An 18,370-nucleotide genomic window follows, 5' to 3' on the forward strand; every position below is an offset into this window, starting at 1 on the left:
GCCACTGCATGTAACCAGGTGCAATGGTAGGAGCTCCAGCACTAAGTCTGGTCAGGGCACCTAAAACTAAACTAAAAGATACCCCAGGGACAAACCTCTTCCACAACACAAATGTCATCTCGATCGGGAAGTCTACCCGGTACATCTTCAAGTTAGTCGGCCTCTTGGCCTGATAATGTCACATGGAATGCCTTGCACGAATCCAAGCTGTCGAACCACTCTATCAGGCATGTACGGCTCAATGATGTTACGATACTGGATGCAACCAATGAATAAAGTGGAGGGCACTCCTAGTGCAGGATCAACTCCGTACGGTAGACAGTTAACCTCAAGGTCTGTCAGCGTATCAAGTCTAGTACGAAAAGATAATAGGCGCTCCAAGTTCTTGATAGGACATCCCGCTCCAACATCCCAAGCAGATGCACGAGAGATATTAAGGTCCCTTGTCAAGGTACCCTGCTGAGGCCGAAAGCACGGAAAGTACTCATAAATCCACGCTTGCAGAAGCGTGACACAACCAGCGATCGAATCAGCATCTTTCCGTGAGGCCGTACCCAATTGCCGGTACAAGTATGCTAGAACAGCTGCACCCCAAGAGTACTCATTAATAGGGGTATCTCCAACACATAGCTCGTGGAGGAAGGAAGGATGCGTACGGTTACCACTCTTGTCTAAAAATAGTGTAACTCCAAGCAATACAACAAGTACGCAGTATAATGGACACTAAAGTGCCTTTGAGCCTCCAACGTCGAGTCAAAAATCTTATCAGTCAACACCCCACTACCCTGCCAAATTGTTTTGGTGCCACAAAACTCAGTCAACTCATCCGGAGTCATATCCATGGTAACCGAGCACGCGTCCCGTAAGACGTCCGTGCTAGGCATAGTGGTAACCATCTAACCATCGACACGTAGCCCAAGAATGTTGTACACATCGTGCAACATGATCGTGATCTCCCCAAATGGCATATGAAATGTGTTTGTATCTGGCTGTCATCTCTCAACAAAAGCAGAAATCAATGGCCAATCAAGTTTTTTAAACATCAGCCCGGGCAAGTGAGACAACCAACTGCCATCAATCAATTCAAGATTCTCCACTGATTGATGACCTAGCCACTGAACCAATTCAGAACACAACTTTGACCTACTCAAACACCGCAAAACATTTCGCTCCTGCTCGACCCATATATATGACGCCACGTGACCACCAAAACTAGGGATAACAGTCCCATCCTCGGGACCACCTGGCATCGCTGTTGCACTAACCATGTCTCTGTATAGCTGGTAGTAGGCTGACTTGATTAACCACCAACAAATCTCCCATGCTGACCCCTATATACCATATGATAATCCTGAGGGTCCGATTCTTCATCCCGATCACCAGCATGACTAACCGAGTCTTCGTCCTCCTCATCAGATGTAGGTAGTCCACCTGGCGAATACATGGGCCGACTACTACCTGATTGATGGTCTCCCGACCAACCACTATGAGACCCATATTACTGCTCGTGCTGAAGCGGTGACCCGGTCATTACTGAACGAGATGCCTGTCTCCTAACAAAAGCATTCAAACGTGTGATATTGCATGACGAGCACCAGAATCCTCGATCTACATTAAATAAGTACAAAATCAAAGATTAGTAATAATTACAAAAAATGCTATTTGATTAAAGTTGGACAATAAATATTCATATTTAAATAAATATTCATACCAACACCATCACAAAAAATAATTATAATAATAAACCACATATTTTCCGATGCACTAATATCAACTAATAATAACAATAACAATAATTATAATAATAACAACAACAACGAAATCCAAAAAAAAAACAAAAAAAAAAAAAAAACAACGACGACAATAATAAAAATAACAATAATCATACAAATCATGTTTTTTAACCATAAAACCAAAAAAAGCAATACAAAAAAATCACAATAACAACAACAATAACCATAATCACAAAAATCATACTAACAATAACATACCACTAATAATAATTATAATAATTACAATAATAATAAAATTAATCATAATAAAAATCATAAAAATAACGATCATAATAATAATAATAATAATAATAATAATAATAATAATAATAATAACAATAATCATAATAATAATAACAACAAGAAATCCCAAAAAGAAGAAAAAAAAACAACAATAATTAAAATAACAATATAATTAAAAATAATAATAATCACAATAACAACAAAAATAACCATAATAACAAAAATCATACTAACAATAACATACCACTAAAAAAAACATACCACTAAAAACAATAATAATACTATTACTAACAAACATACCACTAATAATAATAATAATAATAATAATAATAATAATAATTACAATAATAATAAAAATAATCATAATAAAAATCATAAAAATAACAATAATCATAATAATAATAATACTATTATAATAACAATAACAATAACATTACTAATAATTATTCACCAAAAAAAAAACAAAAAATAAACAACAATTATTAGAATGATTATTCACGAAAAAATAAAAAATAAAAAAAAAAAAGAAAAACCGAAAAATGGGACTTCCGCCCAGAAATTCCGAACGAACCTTGGAGGATCCGTCTGGAATTTCCGAATCCTCCTTGGTTTTTCCGGAAATTTCAAGCGGAAAACTTTCGCTTGAAATTTCCGGAAAAACCAAGGAGGATCCGGAAATTCCAGGCGAATCCTCCATGGTACGTCCGGAATTTCTGGGCGAAAGTACCACTTCCATTTTTTTTTATTTGTGGGTTACCTGTTCGCCGCTGCCGCTAACACCACCGCCGCTGATATGTCTATTTTATATAGTGTTTTACCCTCGTCCCTTGGTCGTAATTGGTAGTGTTTTTGTCTCTTTATTACTAATTGGTGTTTTCTAGTGTTTTCGTAGTTTTGGTTGAGTTTTGTAGGGAATTGCTTATTTGGAGCATTTTTTCCCGGGATTTTAAGAAGCGACTACGAGCATTGGAGGAGCACGACTGATATACCGAGGCAATTGGACCGAGTAGTCAAGCCCCAAGGAGGAAACCCGGATTGGGCCGAAGGATCGGAGCCCAATCGAAGTCCAAGGCTTGCCCAAAGTGGCCTTGCTTGCCCAAGATGGCCTTGCCCGGCCGAGATGGTCTCGCCCGAAGGCACGCCCGGCCGGGCGGGGCAGAAGAATGCAAGACACCCGATTTCGCGCTCGACGGGGCACAAGAGAAGACTTGATGAAGAAAAAGGCGCGCCTGACCGAGCGCGTGTTTTTGGAAGATAATTAAGCTCGATTTTAGTTCGTTTAAGTTTAGGATTTTCGAGTTTAATATATATACGTTTTTGTTAAGTAAATCTAGTACCTTTTTCTCTTAGCTTTCTCTCTCTCATTGTTTCTCTCTCTACAACTCTACAACCTTGTTCTTAATACAATTCATTATTTCCGTTAATTTTGGTAACGACTTCTTCTCTGTTATTTTCAGTAATTTAATTTGTTTATTTCATCATGTCTTGTTTAATTGCTTTGATTAGTTTAGATATAATTATGCGTGAGTAGTTTTCTTTCTAAGGTTTATGGGGATCCATAAATAATATGAAGGGGTAATTTATTATTGTTGAATGTCAATGCTTGATTAATTTCATATTGATTGATTTAATGCTATGCAATTAGATTAGGCCTGGTTTAATTGTATGATTCGAGATTCGAGAGATGAGAATTGATGTTTAGGCTTAGTTTCAATAGGCAGACTAATTTATAAATGGTTAAGTCGAGATTTGAGAGATGAGATTTAATACCGGTAAATTAACACTGTAATTGTAATACGTAGCGAAAGCCCTTTATGATCTGATTAATTGATGCATTGATGATTGATTATTATGTTTTACCCTGGAATATTATTTATTGGTGAACCTATGCCCTAGGCTTTTATTAATTGATTTCTCCCTATTTTTATCTCCCTTAGTTTAATTCCTTACATCTATAATTTAATCACTTTATAATTTAGATTATTTTAATTAATTAGGAATAGGAAGGCTTGTTTCCCTGTGGATCGACCCTTCTTCCCTATCTGCATAGTTAGAGGAACTTAGGAATTATTTTTGACTAGGTGATACGTCTTTATCCTGTCAGCCGCCCATGCCACGACCGCCGTAGGTCACCCCTAATTCGGCTCGGATCAGCCATCCCTTTGCCTCGTTCTTCAAGTGGTGGTTGTAGGTGGTGGTTCTTTTTGGGTTTTTTTTTTTTTTAAAAAAAAAAAAAATTCAGATTTTAATTTTTAAATTTTTTTAGAGAGATAAAATGAGAGTGAATGAGGTTAGAGAGTGAAAATTGTGAGTCGTTGAGTGGAAATTCCGTATTTATATGCTAGGGGTAAAAAAGGAAATTCCTTACCAAAATACGAGCGTTACTATGTAAAATGCGAGCGACGTTTAACAACACCCTTATTTTCTCTCCTCATTCTCAAGAACTTCAAGCTTGACCGCCATTGATATTAAAGCTTTTGGGTAGTAATTGTTCGTCATTGACTTCACTGCTTTTCTACCACTCTTTCAATTTTAGAGTAATTCACTAAATTCAACCATTTTTCAAGCTTGCATTGTTTGCCCTTAATCAAATTTGCAGCTGGTTTCTTTTTTTAGTTATACTTTCTGCAGAAATTTAAACTTCAGTTTATCTTTGTTCTTGAGACTTCTAGTGATAGTCAAATATAAATGGACTTTTTTTGCTGGGATTTTTCAAGTTACTTTGTAATCCAAATTCAACTTCCTAAATTAAGTAAGAGAGTGTAAACAAAAATTTTAAATCTGTAAAATATAGATTTAAAACAAATGAAACAAAATGTTAATTTTATTAATTTGATAATTTGGGGTATAATATCTAATTTGCTCCTCTGATTCGATCTCCACTTTAGCTTTGACTTGTTTCACTGGCTGACTTGATTTTTGATCGTGGGCCGTCAAAGCTTGATCACAATCAGAGACTGTTGATGTAAAACTTTGACTTATTGTTGATGTAGACCTTTGACTTGTTGTTGATGTAGACCTTTCATTAGAATTCTTGATTGAGGGCAGACGAGGCTTAATCTCGATCAATGACTATTTGATGTAGTGTTTGATCAAATGGTGATGTTCTTGATGATTTGAAGTTCTTCTTTCTTTCGTGTTGAGGGTCGTCGACGCTTGATCTCTTCTATAGGTGATTTTCTAGAGTTGAACGACATGTCGAATGCTTGTTGTTCTTCTTCTAGGTTTTGAGATGTTTCCTCTATAATGGTATAGAGTATTTGGAAGGTTTTCTATGGAGAGGTTTAGAGTATCTGAGAGATTTTTTATGTATTTTGATTCTCCTTGTTTCCTTATCCCCTAAATTAAATAGAGAGAGCTCTATTTATATAGTGTGTGACTCCTAGGGTTAGAGTTATATTTGTATTGGGCTTTTGACTTGGTAAGCGTGACCTATTATAGCTTTACCCATTTATTATTTTTAACCCTCATAATAAACCTATTAAAATAAATTAAATAAATTGGGCTAATTTAATATATTTAACCCAAATTTAATAATTTAAATTAAGAGTCAAATAACCATTAAGTCAACAATTTGACTTTTGACTTGTATAATATCCGATCTGGTACTTATATAAATTTTACATGTCCAAAAATTGCTTTTTTCGAGATTGGTCATGGACACGACTTTGGAGTGTTTCATCGTGATTGAGCTCGAAATATTTTCTTTTCATTGCTTTTGTTGGTAGCTCACAAATCATGCCTTTGTATTCCATACCAACGAGCTGCTCAACCTTTCCTTTCCCTTTTTTTTTCCCTTTTCTTTTTGTTTTTCTTTTTTTTAAAATTACCTTTGCTATGTTTTGTTTGAAATAGAATAATATTGTGAATTGTTATTTGCCACAATGAAATTACTCAAGGTATAGTATTAAAAGACTTTCATGTCCCTTATAATTTTGAAAATAACATAACAATCCAACCATTACTAACTACTAACTTTGTCCCACCTTGACCATACTCAAGACTTAGCTACACCTTGACCATCAGCTCCACCACCCATACCACCACTCACCTTGACTGTCCACCACCATGACTCCACCTTAACAACAAACTTGATCGATTCCACAATGGTTGACCACTAACATTGTACTTTCCATCCAATAAAATGAGTCGATGACGGTCTGCATTCATATCGGAGGCACTTGGTGGGGACGACGAACCTTCGACGCCGTCGAGTCGGGTATATGTCGGACTATACCGTGGTGTAGTCGCATATAGAATGCGACTATACCATGGTGTAGTCGCGTATCACATGCGACTATACCGTGGTATAGTCGCATGTGACATGTGATCGGGTACCGTTTAATTTTTTATTTTAAGCAAACCGTTTAATTTATATTAATTAATTTTTAATAATTATTAAAAATAATAAAATACACTTAATTTAATTAGTAAAAATTATGGCTTAAAAAAATTAGTAAATTTCGAGCTTAAAAAAAATAACAAATTTGCCAAAAAAAACAAGTAAGGGTAGATGGGTCATTCAATACCGCGGCATAAGTAATTCTATTGTGGCATTTAGTAACCCCCATATTTCATGAGATTTGTACTTACTCTTTACGAGGTATACAATTTTGGCTTCCACTAAGAAAAGATCAAACCATTATTATGGTCAAAATTGAGCCATACTGACGCCCGACATGTCGCACGATGACCAAGACACGATAGATGACCTCTAGCAGATCTAGGGAAGGATCGGGAGTGATAAGTGCCCATGATCTTTCTGTTTGCAATATTTTAGGAGGATAGCCGGTCATAGTAATTCTAAGGCCCCGTTCTTTAGAGCTGTTCTACTCTGCTGAGCCCTGCTCTGCTCTGCTCAAATCAAATCTGCTCTGTTTTACTCTGCTTAAAAGAAATCTGCTCTGCTCTACTCTATTTTCAAATAATAATTAATAATAATAATAATTAATATTCAATAATAATAATTAATATTGTATTGAGGATAATAATTTATTATTTTAAATAATTATAATAATTATTAATATTAAAAATAATTATAATAATTATTAATATTAATAATAATTTTTATTAATCATAATAATAATAATAATCAATAATAATCTAATATATATATAGGGGAGTTTTTCCCGAGTTTTTAGAGAGTCATATAGGATTTAATTTTCTTAACGCGCCACGTAGGATTGTAAATTTTAATTGTAGCCAATAAAATAAGAGATTATTAATTTCTTTTAAAATTAAATAATTCAAAGGCCATGTAAGCAAAATTATCAAATGAAATTTTTAAGTTTAAATTAATTAAATATAAAATATTATCTTTTGATATTATGAATTTTATCTAAATATATAACAAATTTTAGCATATACATATACATAAAAAAAAATATGTTTTTAAAAATTCAAAAAATCGTACATCGCACGGGCTTCATCTAGTATTTAATAATTCAAACTATTAAGAATTAATATTTAAATATTTAATAATATTATTAATTAATAATTTCTAATAATTATAACAATTCTTTCAAAAAAATAAATAATAATAATAACAATTAATAACAATTTCTTTTTATAACATTTGATATTAGAGTCACAAAGTATAGAAACATTTAATGTGGTATTGACTGTTAGTTCATTGAGTTGAATTATTTTTCAAATCTTTCCATACAATTTATGAATTAAAAAAAAAAAAGGTTGTTTTCAAGTAGTACTTTGTATATTACTCCCTCCGTCCCCGATTGATAGTCACTTTTGCTTAAAAATCACGGGAATTAAGGAGAAATAAAGAAAGTACATGGGAACTAAAACTCAATCATTTGCAAAACAAAAAGAAGAGAGAGAAACAAGCTGTCATTATTTTGTGCGGATAACAAAGAAACCATTGGGGTTTTTTTTTGTCTTTATTACCCAGCCAATGAAATAAAAGCATTGCAATACTAATCCATTATGATTGATTTTAAACCAATCAAATCAGCAGAAAAAATACAACATCCAATAGAATGAAAGTACACAGATTCATGACTAAGCTCTATTGAATTCCTTATAAAAACCAATCCTTCTCAAATTTTCAAATCATTTGAGAGGGAATTTTACAAAGCATAAATAGCAGAAAAATTTTGCCCAAATCACATCATTGCCTTCAACTCCAAATGGCTTCAGACTTCAATTTGAATGATGACATGGATGAAGATACTGCTGCTTATGATGCTGAAATGCAAGAAATGTTTGAGTATGATCTCAACTTTGCCTACGATGATGAAATTGACTCAGAAAATATCCATGACAACATAGGGTTGGACTTAAACCAAGCCCCTTCCCCTGGTGCAACAGATGCATCTGATCCAACAGGCAACCAGATGGAGACAGCAGGTAACAACAGCAATCAGCAAGCAACAGGAGATCAACTAGACACAGCAAGTAACAACAACAATCAGCAAGCACCAATCAACCCACAAAATGCTGAAGTTCATCATCAGCCAACAAGGAGGAGGCTCAGTAGTGGGGCCAAGTTAGACATTTTGATATGGTTGTTGACAAGGTCAACAAATGGAAACCTGAAATATGGATCCATTCAACAAGCAGCCACTCATTTCAATCTGTGCACAAGAACTATACTCAGAATCTGGAAAAAGGGGAAGCAACAAAGGGAAGCACGGCAACAGTACAATATGTCAACAGGCTTCCAAACCTGTGGAAGAAAGAGAATATCTATTCCAAATGATGCCATAAGGGCAGTGGCAATGGGGAACAGATCATGCCAAAGGGACTTGGCAGCAATGCTTAATGTGGGTAAAAGCACAATCTAGAGACTAATTAAGAGAGGGGAAGTCAGACCTCACACAAATGCATTAAAGCCAAAGCTTACACCAGCAAACAATAGATAAGCTCAGATTCATTCTCAACAACATTATAGGTGATTCACCAGGCACAAAAAGAGTCTACCAGTCAATGTACAAGACAGTGCACATTGATGAAAAGTGGTTTACACTGATCAAAAAAACACATAGGTCATACTTAGCAAAGGGAGAAAGAGGTCAACATAGAGTAATGCAATCAGCCAAGTTCATTCCCAAATTCATGTTCCAAGGAGCAGTTGCAAAACCTTGGTACAATGCACAAAAGGAAGTTATTTTTGATGGGAAAATAGGCATTTTTCTTTTTGTAAAAAAGGAGCCAGCACTTAGGTCCTCAAAATACAGGAAGAAAGGAGAAATGGTCACAAAGGTTATTGATCCAGTCAACAGGGATGTGTCAAGGTGGATGTTGATTGAAAAGGGCATTCCAGCAACTATGGGAAAATGGCCTCACACAGGTCAACACAACACAATATACATTCAGCAAGATAATGCAAAGGCTCATATAACTCAAGATGATGCAGTTTGGCAAGGACATTGTGAACATCCAGGGTTTACTTTTATATTAACTCAGCAGCCACCAAACAGTCCAGACATGAATGTTCTGGACTTGGGATTTTTCAGAAGCATCCAATCACTTCAACACAAGAAAATGGCTAAGACACCAGACTAGTTGATAAAGGCTGTAGAAGATGCATTCAGTGAGCTACCTCCTACAAGGCTGTTTAAGGTGTGGGTAACTTTGTGCCACACAATGAACCAAATTCTGAAAAGTAAAGGTTCTAACAGGTTTGAACCTCCACATGTTAACAAAGAAAAGCTGGAAAGAGAGGGCAGACTACAAGATCCTATATAAGCTCCTATGTGGGTTGTGATTGATGCATGGGAGAGAGTGTACATGGACAAGCCAAACTCAGATGATGAGCAAGACACTGAAGAGGTCAACATTGACAACACACAGGTAAATGAAGAACACAACACACAAGCAACTACAAACAAAGAGGCATATAGGCCTGTTATGGCCAATGATCATGAGGCATCTACTTCAAATGCCAATGCACACTAGTGAATAGGGGTCAAGTGTTAAATAGTTTGACATGTATTTATTACTTATGTTTTTCTTATGACATTAGGTCACTATAAATATGTAATCACATCCTTTATTATGAAATGAAAAATGCATTTTATTTTGCAAAACATAGTGCTCTAAAAATGTCATTGCACTATGTTATGGTTAACTCAGATTGTCTCCAAGCATCACTGACACTCCAACCAAACTTCCACTAACAATCCATAGTCTGCAAAGAAAATAATTCAGGAGCACTCGGAGTTATTCTCTAAGGACAGGAGAATGATAGGGCATTTAAAGTTGGGCATCTCAACAAAAAAAGCTCATCATTGTTTAATAAAACCAACACCTTATGTTGTTTCAACAGACGGGGTGTATAAATAGGTAAACACCATTGTTTAACCTACTTACACACCCCTTCTTTTGAACAACATAAGTTATATTACAACATACACAAGGTCTCAGGGCACTTAGTGCATATCATTGAAGACTTATAGAGTGGAATACAAGCTCACACATAGGACACACAAGCAATCTCATCTAACCCCTTCCAGGAAAATAAAACACAATATCAAGTTATATGGCAAAAACAAAAAGCCTTATAACATCATACTCCCATCATTCATCATTGACCTCAACAAGTCACAATCAATAAACATAATGTACTATTATCTAATGGGATAATTGTAAACTATTCAATAATCTGAACAGCTAAACAAGAATCCCATTAGCAATAGTACACTAAGTAAGTTAAAGGACATGTTATTAAAAGAGGACTCAAATTGTTAACTTTTTATCATAAAAGGCAAATTGAGCAGCCAAATCAAACTTATATCATGCATTATACTTCCTTAAGGAAGATGGTACCTTGTGGTCAAAATGAAATGAACAAGATCCTATATGCCTTCTCAATGCACAAAAACTATCATCACATACCTCATCCAAGGCAGATACTCATCATGCACAACAACAGGCAGAATATGCAACACAAACCAACCAGCCATGACTTAATAAAAAAGACCCAAAACAAAGTACAATTATAGGCAACAACAATGCACCCAAAGTTAATGCATAGGCAACCAACAAGGCATATCAACAAGGCAACAAACATCATCAAGGTTATACAAAAACAATAGGCAACATATCCAACCAATCATGATAATAGGCAACAAAAGTAATAGGCAACCCACAAGGCATATCAACAAGACAACCAAAGATCATCATCATCATCAATAACAAAAATAATAGGAAACCAACAAGGCATATCAAGTCCTCATGTTCTAAATACAACCAACCATCATATTCAAATCTTCCTAATCTCAGAAAACAAAAAAACCACAACAAAAAACACCAAGGCATTCTGAAACTTAATTGTGTGATTCATTATCAGAATCCTTTTTGTGGGACACAGACATCTTAGAAGGGGAGCAACCACCATCATCATCATTGGAGTCTGACAAATCAGAATCAACATTGTCATAGGGTCTTGGGAAACCCTTCTTCTTGGCTTGCCTTCTATACCAATTATGAGGCCAAAAGTCAGAGTCTACAGGTGGCATGCCTTCAGGGACAATTCCAAATCTTATTCTCAAAGTTTCATTGTTGTAACTGTGCTCCCCATCACAGGCACTGCCTAATTCACAGTCACAGTCAGTGCATTGATAGGTCTCAGATGTGTAGTGTGATCTGGAATCAGCAAATAGCCTGTGACAGAGTGAACTAGTTTGTTATTCCAAAGGAATTCTGACAGGGGACTTCACAAGAGACTTGGCATGAGTTTGAACAGGAGATGTAGATGGGAGTTTTGTTGGAGATTTTGGTGGTTTGGTTGGAGATTTGGATGGTTTATCAACCTCTTCCCTGCTTGCCTTCTGCTTTCTATTCATTTCATAGCTGTGGGTGTGATGAGAGTGTGATTCTTCTGAACCAAGGGACTCACTCATGATCACAAGAAACCTGAAAAGCAAAAGCAACCAAGGGACTCACTTAATCATGCCTCAATCAATATGCAAGCACTCAAGACAACCAAACATCAAACCAGCAAGTATAAATGAGTAACAAGCACTTAAGACAGCCAAACATCAAACTAGCAAGTATAAATGAGTATACAAGCAGTCAAGACAGCCAAACATCAAACCAGCAAGTATAAATGAGTATACAAGCACTCAAGACAGCCAAACATCAAACCAGCAAGTTTAAATGAGTATACAAGCACTCAAGATAGCCAAATATCAAACCAGCAAGTTTAAATGAGTATACAAGCACTCAACACATCCAAACATCTAATTAAGATGCTATAACAATGGGTCCTTTGTTCCTGTTTCAACCATGAAACATTCAAACAACAGGACTCATGTTATAACAATGTCAACAACTACAATAAACCTCTAACATTGTTTCATAAGTGATAGCCCTCGTACACTGAATAGTGAACAGTACATGTAATGAACAGTAAACCCTAAATCAAGTGAACAGTGAAACCCTAATTCAAGTGAACAGTTAACCTTACTCAAATTCAGAATCACACATCCTCAACAATGAGTATACAATCGTGATTTATGCTTGATATCAACTAACCATTTCGTACTAACAAGTTCAACAACCTCACATAATCCGTAAAAATCATCAATTAAAGTGAAAAAAACTCACGAAATCGCAATCATGGTTTAAGGCAAATATATAAAATCGCAAACACCAATATTCACATACGAATCATGACTTAGGGCAAGAATTTAAATTCCAAATCATAGTATTGGACAAAATCAAGATCCATGGCAAAGAAGTACAGTAATCAAAATTATTCCGTATAATAAAATTATTTCAAAAAAAAAAAAAAAAATTGAAAACATCATCAAGATTCAACAAATACTCTATATAATCAAATTATTTTAAAAAAAATTATCAAAAATTACATATACAGGAAATTGGAAAAAAAATCGATACCTATCACCTTTAAAAAGGGCGGATTCACAAAATTAGTTGAGGGCTTTGATTTGTTTGAACAAGTACAACACCGATCCACAATTTTTCCAGCGAATTTGAACCCCAAATTGCCTAATTTGAAGAGAGAGAAAAGAAGAGAGAGAAAGCAACGTTACAAAGTGAGTCAGAGTACCAAAATTCAAGGGAGACAACTCATTTAATTAAGGCACAAGTACAAAGGCAAATATGAGGGTATTTCCGAAAGCATGCATAATACAACCAAAAAAAATGAGGGTATATAGGTCATTTTGTGTTTTGTATGGCACCTGAAATTGTGAAATGTGAATAGCATTTTGGGTGCCCAAAAATGGCAAAAGTGACTATCAATCGGGGACGGAGGGAGTATTATTTTGAGGGTTAAAAATATATGATTAAGACATATTTATAAGTAAAATCATTATTACTCATTAGTCATTATATTTTAAATTTTTTGTGAAATGAATATAAGTAAACTGTTGTCTTTTATCTTTCTACTATTAACATATGTTAAATATGGTACAAATTTATTTGTGTTTTCAGTCACTTAAATTAATAATAATAATAATAATAATAATAATAATAATAATAATAACAAAAACATTAATAATAATAACATTAATAATAGTATTAATAATAATGTTAAAATCTGCTCTGCTCGGCTCGGCTTTGCTCGGCTCTGCTCTGCTATCCTGAAATCTGCTCTGCTGAAATTTAATCTGCTCTGCTCTGCTGACCCGCTCTGCTCTGCTCTGCCCAGAAGCTCAAAAGAACAGGACCTAAGTCCTTTCCGTTATATTCCAAGGATGTCAAGATAAGGTTGAAGAATAAATCAAGTAACCATTTTCCTATACTTTAGGGAGGCTGGTATAAACCTTTAACGGCACAATAGACTAGGGTTTTAGCTAGTCTTAATTACTATAAATAGCTAAAGTACTTTCATTTGTAAACACACACCTCATACGCACTCTACTATAATCTCTAAACTCTCATACTTATTGTACTAAAAGTTATTCATAATGAAACGGTAGTCTTGCATCCACCCGCAGTTTTCCCTACGTTTGGGTTTTTTACGTCATCAAAATACCTTGGTCCTTATTTGTTTTAACCATAGTTTAATTCGCTTTCCATAGTTTATTCTCTAGCCGTCAAACGTCCCAGCCTTAGGTCACCCTTAGGTAAAATTAGGCACAAACAATTTAGCGCCCACCGTGGGGCCGACGACTAGATTTTCATTTACAAATTCCAAAAACCTTGTCCTTTAACTAGTCATCCATCATTTATGGGTTCTTTAGAAGACTCGAGCTGCTCGTGTAGGAAATTCGCAAGACTTGGGAAGAGCTCGCACAGTAGAATGCACAGAATGCACGTCTCGCTAAGGAGAGTTAGAAGACCGTCGATACCCTCAGGAAGGAGCTCGACTCCGTCCACTGCAACACACAAGGTCGGCGTCATGACACGAACAACATCTTCTCCATGATGAGTCTAAACTCCAAAGACGAATCAAGCAGCAGGATTGATGAAGAGCGTGATGAAGATCGAGCATGAAGAAAAGGCAGATCTGAAAACTCAGAGGCTGAACAACACTAGTACATAATTAAGTGTATGTAACACGTTTTAGTAACACTTTTTGAAATGCAAGATTAATATATTTTTAAGTAACACTTTGGTAACATTTTTTTAGAATGTAACACTTTTAATTAAAATAGGTAATATTTTATGGTAACACTTTTAAAATAGGTAACATTTTATGGTAACACTAAGAAGTGTTACCTTATTTTCAAGAAAAAAAAAATAATAAACATTTGCAATTGAAAAACTACTACAGGTTTGACTTACAATTTAGGATAGTCAACTGATCACTAAGGGCCTGTTCACATTTAATGAAATGAGCTGAATAGAACTGATTGGAGATGAACTGAACTGAACTGATTGGAGATGAACTGAACTAAACTGAGCTGAAATGAAATGAATATTTTATGAGAGAAGGAAATTAAGAGCTGAACTGATTTGAACTAAATTGAACTGATTGGAGCTGAACTGAACTGATTGAAGCTGAACAGAACTGAAATTAAGCTGAAGTGAATAGACTCTAAGTAGTATTATTTTTTTAATCAAAAATAAAAATTAAATTAAGATAATAGAAAGTGGTCCGTTTGATAACAGTTCATACTTCATAATGTTTCGTTTATTTTTATTTTTGGAGAGATATTTTTTTTCTTTTTTTTTTTTTTTTTTTTTTTTTTTTTTTACGCCCAAGGTTGGATATTACGAGTTTACTTCATAATGTCAGATGTTTAATATTTCAAGATAAAGTCTGCAATGTTTAGCACCTAACCGCTCCACCGCTCCGCCACCCCACCACCCCATTGCCGCACCCACCAGTCCATCGCCGCCCGCCGCTCCTACCGTTCCACTGCCAACCGCCGCACTGAACTGTAGAGGTAGGCTTCCGAATTTTTCTTCTCTAGCACAATTTTGATTTGCATATATGAATTTGTCTATGTAATTACAATTTCTATTCATTCGAATTCGTTAATTATATTGTAGTAATAATTCAATAATAGCATTCATCAATTACAGTAATTTGATTTGAATTTAAGGTTGAATAGAAAAACTACAAAGTTCTAGTTTTAGGGAAAAGCTTCAATTGATTTTTTGTAGTCAAATTGTTCAATCGAATTGCAGTAATTTCAATCAAATTTCACTTAATTTATTCTAGTTACATTTATAAATTAATTTCAGTTCAAAATAATTGTAGCCAAAATTTCATCTTTCATCAAATTTAGAACCCTAATTAGATAAAGAAAGAAGGGTAGGGGAAATTGATTCTACTGGATTATTGGTTTAACTATTGTGTATGCATGTGTTCAGTTAATTTCAAATACTCTGCAATAATCTATTTATTTAGTTCGTAGTTTTTTTGCACTAAGGTTGTAACACTCCTATGTGTGATAGTTATATAAGTATCCTGCAGAAGAAGGTAGGTTCTATTATGTGGTATAATTTTTGAATGAGATACCTTTGAATTTTACAAAGACCTGACTATCATCTGTGAGTACTTCAATTGCGGATTCTACTTGCTGGTAGAGCTTGAGCAGTTCATCTATGTCCTTTGTCTAGAATGAGCTCTTATAAGTGGTGAGATTTTTGTACAACTAATATGTCTGAATGTCTGATTACCCTTTCAATTCTCCTCCTTAAATTACATGCCCATATGGTGAGTTACAAGTAAAAAGAAACAGAAGTACGTCTTCTATTTCTTTTGTTTTAATTTCTTTCCTTAGTTTTGATGGACAATGAGTTTATCATCTTAAATACACATGATAATTACATAACTACTATAACGTCTTGTTTCTATTTCTTAAGACTTTCATGTAAGGCATAATCTATTTGCTACTATTTGTAGTAGCATTTTCGTACAAATAAAAAAAAAGGTTTCCTCGTCTATTCAATTTGAGGTGAACAGAATTTTCTCTAGAATCTCACCAAGATAGTAAAGCTCCATCTCCTTTTTAATTCAGTTGGTTGCTTATTGTTGAGAAACTATACTAATTTTTTGTGAATTTTTTTTCCTATTTATAAGTAAAAGTCTACCTGATTTTGGTTAATATTTGTTACAATTTCAAGGGTTGTCATTGATATTGGGGTTACGTATTTCTGTAATTTTGTTGGTGCTGCTTGCAGGTTGTTGGGATACAACACAACAAGGTGGGTCCTGGGTTAATGTGTGGAGGCAGTGGTAGTGTTGGTGGGTGAGTTAGGGATTTGGATCATGAGTTTAGTTTTTATGTAATTCCAACAATTACTTCATCTATTTCGCATTATATCTGAAATTTTTTGGAAACTTGATGCTTGAAGCAGTGGATTTGTTCAAGAAAAACAAATTGTCCAGCACTCTAGCCAGCAGATGTATTAAGCTAGGAGAAAAACAAATTGGATCATGATTTGATGCTTGCCGATTTACGGATGTATTGTACAAATTAGTTATTATAGGGTACTAAAAGCTTGAGCCATATAGAGTAGAGTTAAAGTTGGGGTAATGAGTTGATTTTATAAGGGATGTGAAATATATATGATTATGACCGTATAATGATTTATGTTGGAAATTCCACTTAAGATACAAAAAGTATTTTACAAATTCCTTTACAACATGAGTAACTAAATAGTATGATTGAAATTTGCTATTCTAATTTAGCTTGTTTCCTAGAATTGCATTGCTTAGTTAATATGGAGTGCTTCTAAATCTTGGATTCTAATAATAAATGGGGTAAGCCAAAACAATCAAGTATTTTCTACAACATTTTGTTATTTAAATTTTTGTCATGTATGTCTGTTCTGTGAAGCTTAATCTGTCTAGAGTCATAGAAATGGCATAATATATATGATATATGATACTATTTTGAGGAAAATATCAAAATATATGATATATGATGCTTGAATATTTGAAATTGTGAATTCATAGCTTCATGCAGCAAAAGCAAGCTTCAAGTTGCTGATCATTTGTGTCTTTGTTTGATCGAAGCTCCTTGTTTATGTTTATCTTCATCCTGCAAAAGCAAGCTCTACCTCGCTAGTTGGTTCTGTCTTAGCCTTTAAAATTGTTGATTTCATCAGTTTGTACTTCTACACATGCTGAATGGCAAACATTCGCTGTGCAGTATCTTGTTGGGGCTCTAATTACAATAATTGAACCTGATTACATGATTATAATGATAATGGTAGGACGCTTTATTTACTGTGTTGGTATTGGAAAAGTAATTATCCATGATGATTTGTAATCCCTTTTAATGATTTTCATGAATATTTTATTTTTGGTTTTCTGATATATGATCCTTTCTCACATATTTAGGATCAAAGGATCATGATAAAGAATTGGAGTAGCAAGTAATGATGCCACAAGAAACATGCTTGCATATATGTAGCTGCCGATGTTAGGGGAGATAAATTCTGGAGGTGTCTACTATTACTGCTGATTTATCATTGTTACCGGTCGACCGTTGCTGGTGTTATTGTTGTCTGCTTTTGTTACTACTATTTTTGTTTGTTTGTTGTTGTTGTTACCATTGACTTTGTTTTTGTTACCATTGACTTTGTTTTTGTTTGGATTATTAGATTGTTTAGCCAAACAAAAAAATTGGTGTTTATGGATTTTTTGTAAAGAGAATATGAATTTTTATCCATTCAAATTATTGTTTATACTCTATCGTGTATTTTAATTTCACATTCATGGGTGTACTAGTTAATATATTTTTTTTTATTATATTTATAAAGATAAAATGTTTCATAATAATAATAATAATAATAATAATAATAATAATAATAATAATGTGTTACATTAGTTTGCAAAAAGTGATGCATAATATCTGATAAAGTGTTACTATATGATTAAAAATGTTACTAAACATAAGTAAGTGTTACATAAAAAATAAAAAGTAACATTTTAAAAATGATACTAATAATATATAAAAGTGTTA

General features: G+C 34.3%; 1 long non-coding RNA gene across 1 annotated transcript; it reads left to right on the forward strand.

Annotated features, from left to right (window-relative positions):
• The first annotated feature begins 15,130 nt into the window (after positions 1 to 15,130).
• Positions 15,131 to 18,076, forward strand: LOC145590815 (uncharacterized). Its single transcript, XR_014102171.1, has 2 exons — positions 15,131 to 15,337; positions 17,746 to 18,076. It is a non-coding gene; the product is annotated as an uncharacterized LOC145590815 (long non-coding RNA).
• The last annotated feature ends 294 nt before the right edge of the window (positions 18,077 to 18,370 follow it).

The sequence above is a fragment of the Chenopodium album genome, chromosome 18 (assembly GCF_948465745.1).
Source record: "Chenopodium album chromosome 18, dcCheAlbu1.1, whole genome shotgun sequence".
Taxonomy (NCBI): Eukaryota; Viridiplantae; Streptophyta; class Magnoliopsida; order Caryophyllales; family Amaranthaceae; genus Chenopodium; species Chenopodium album.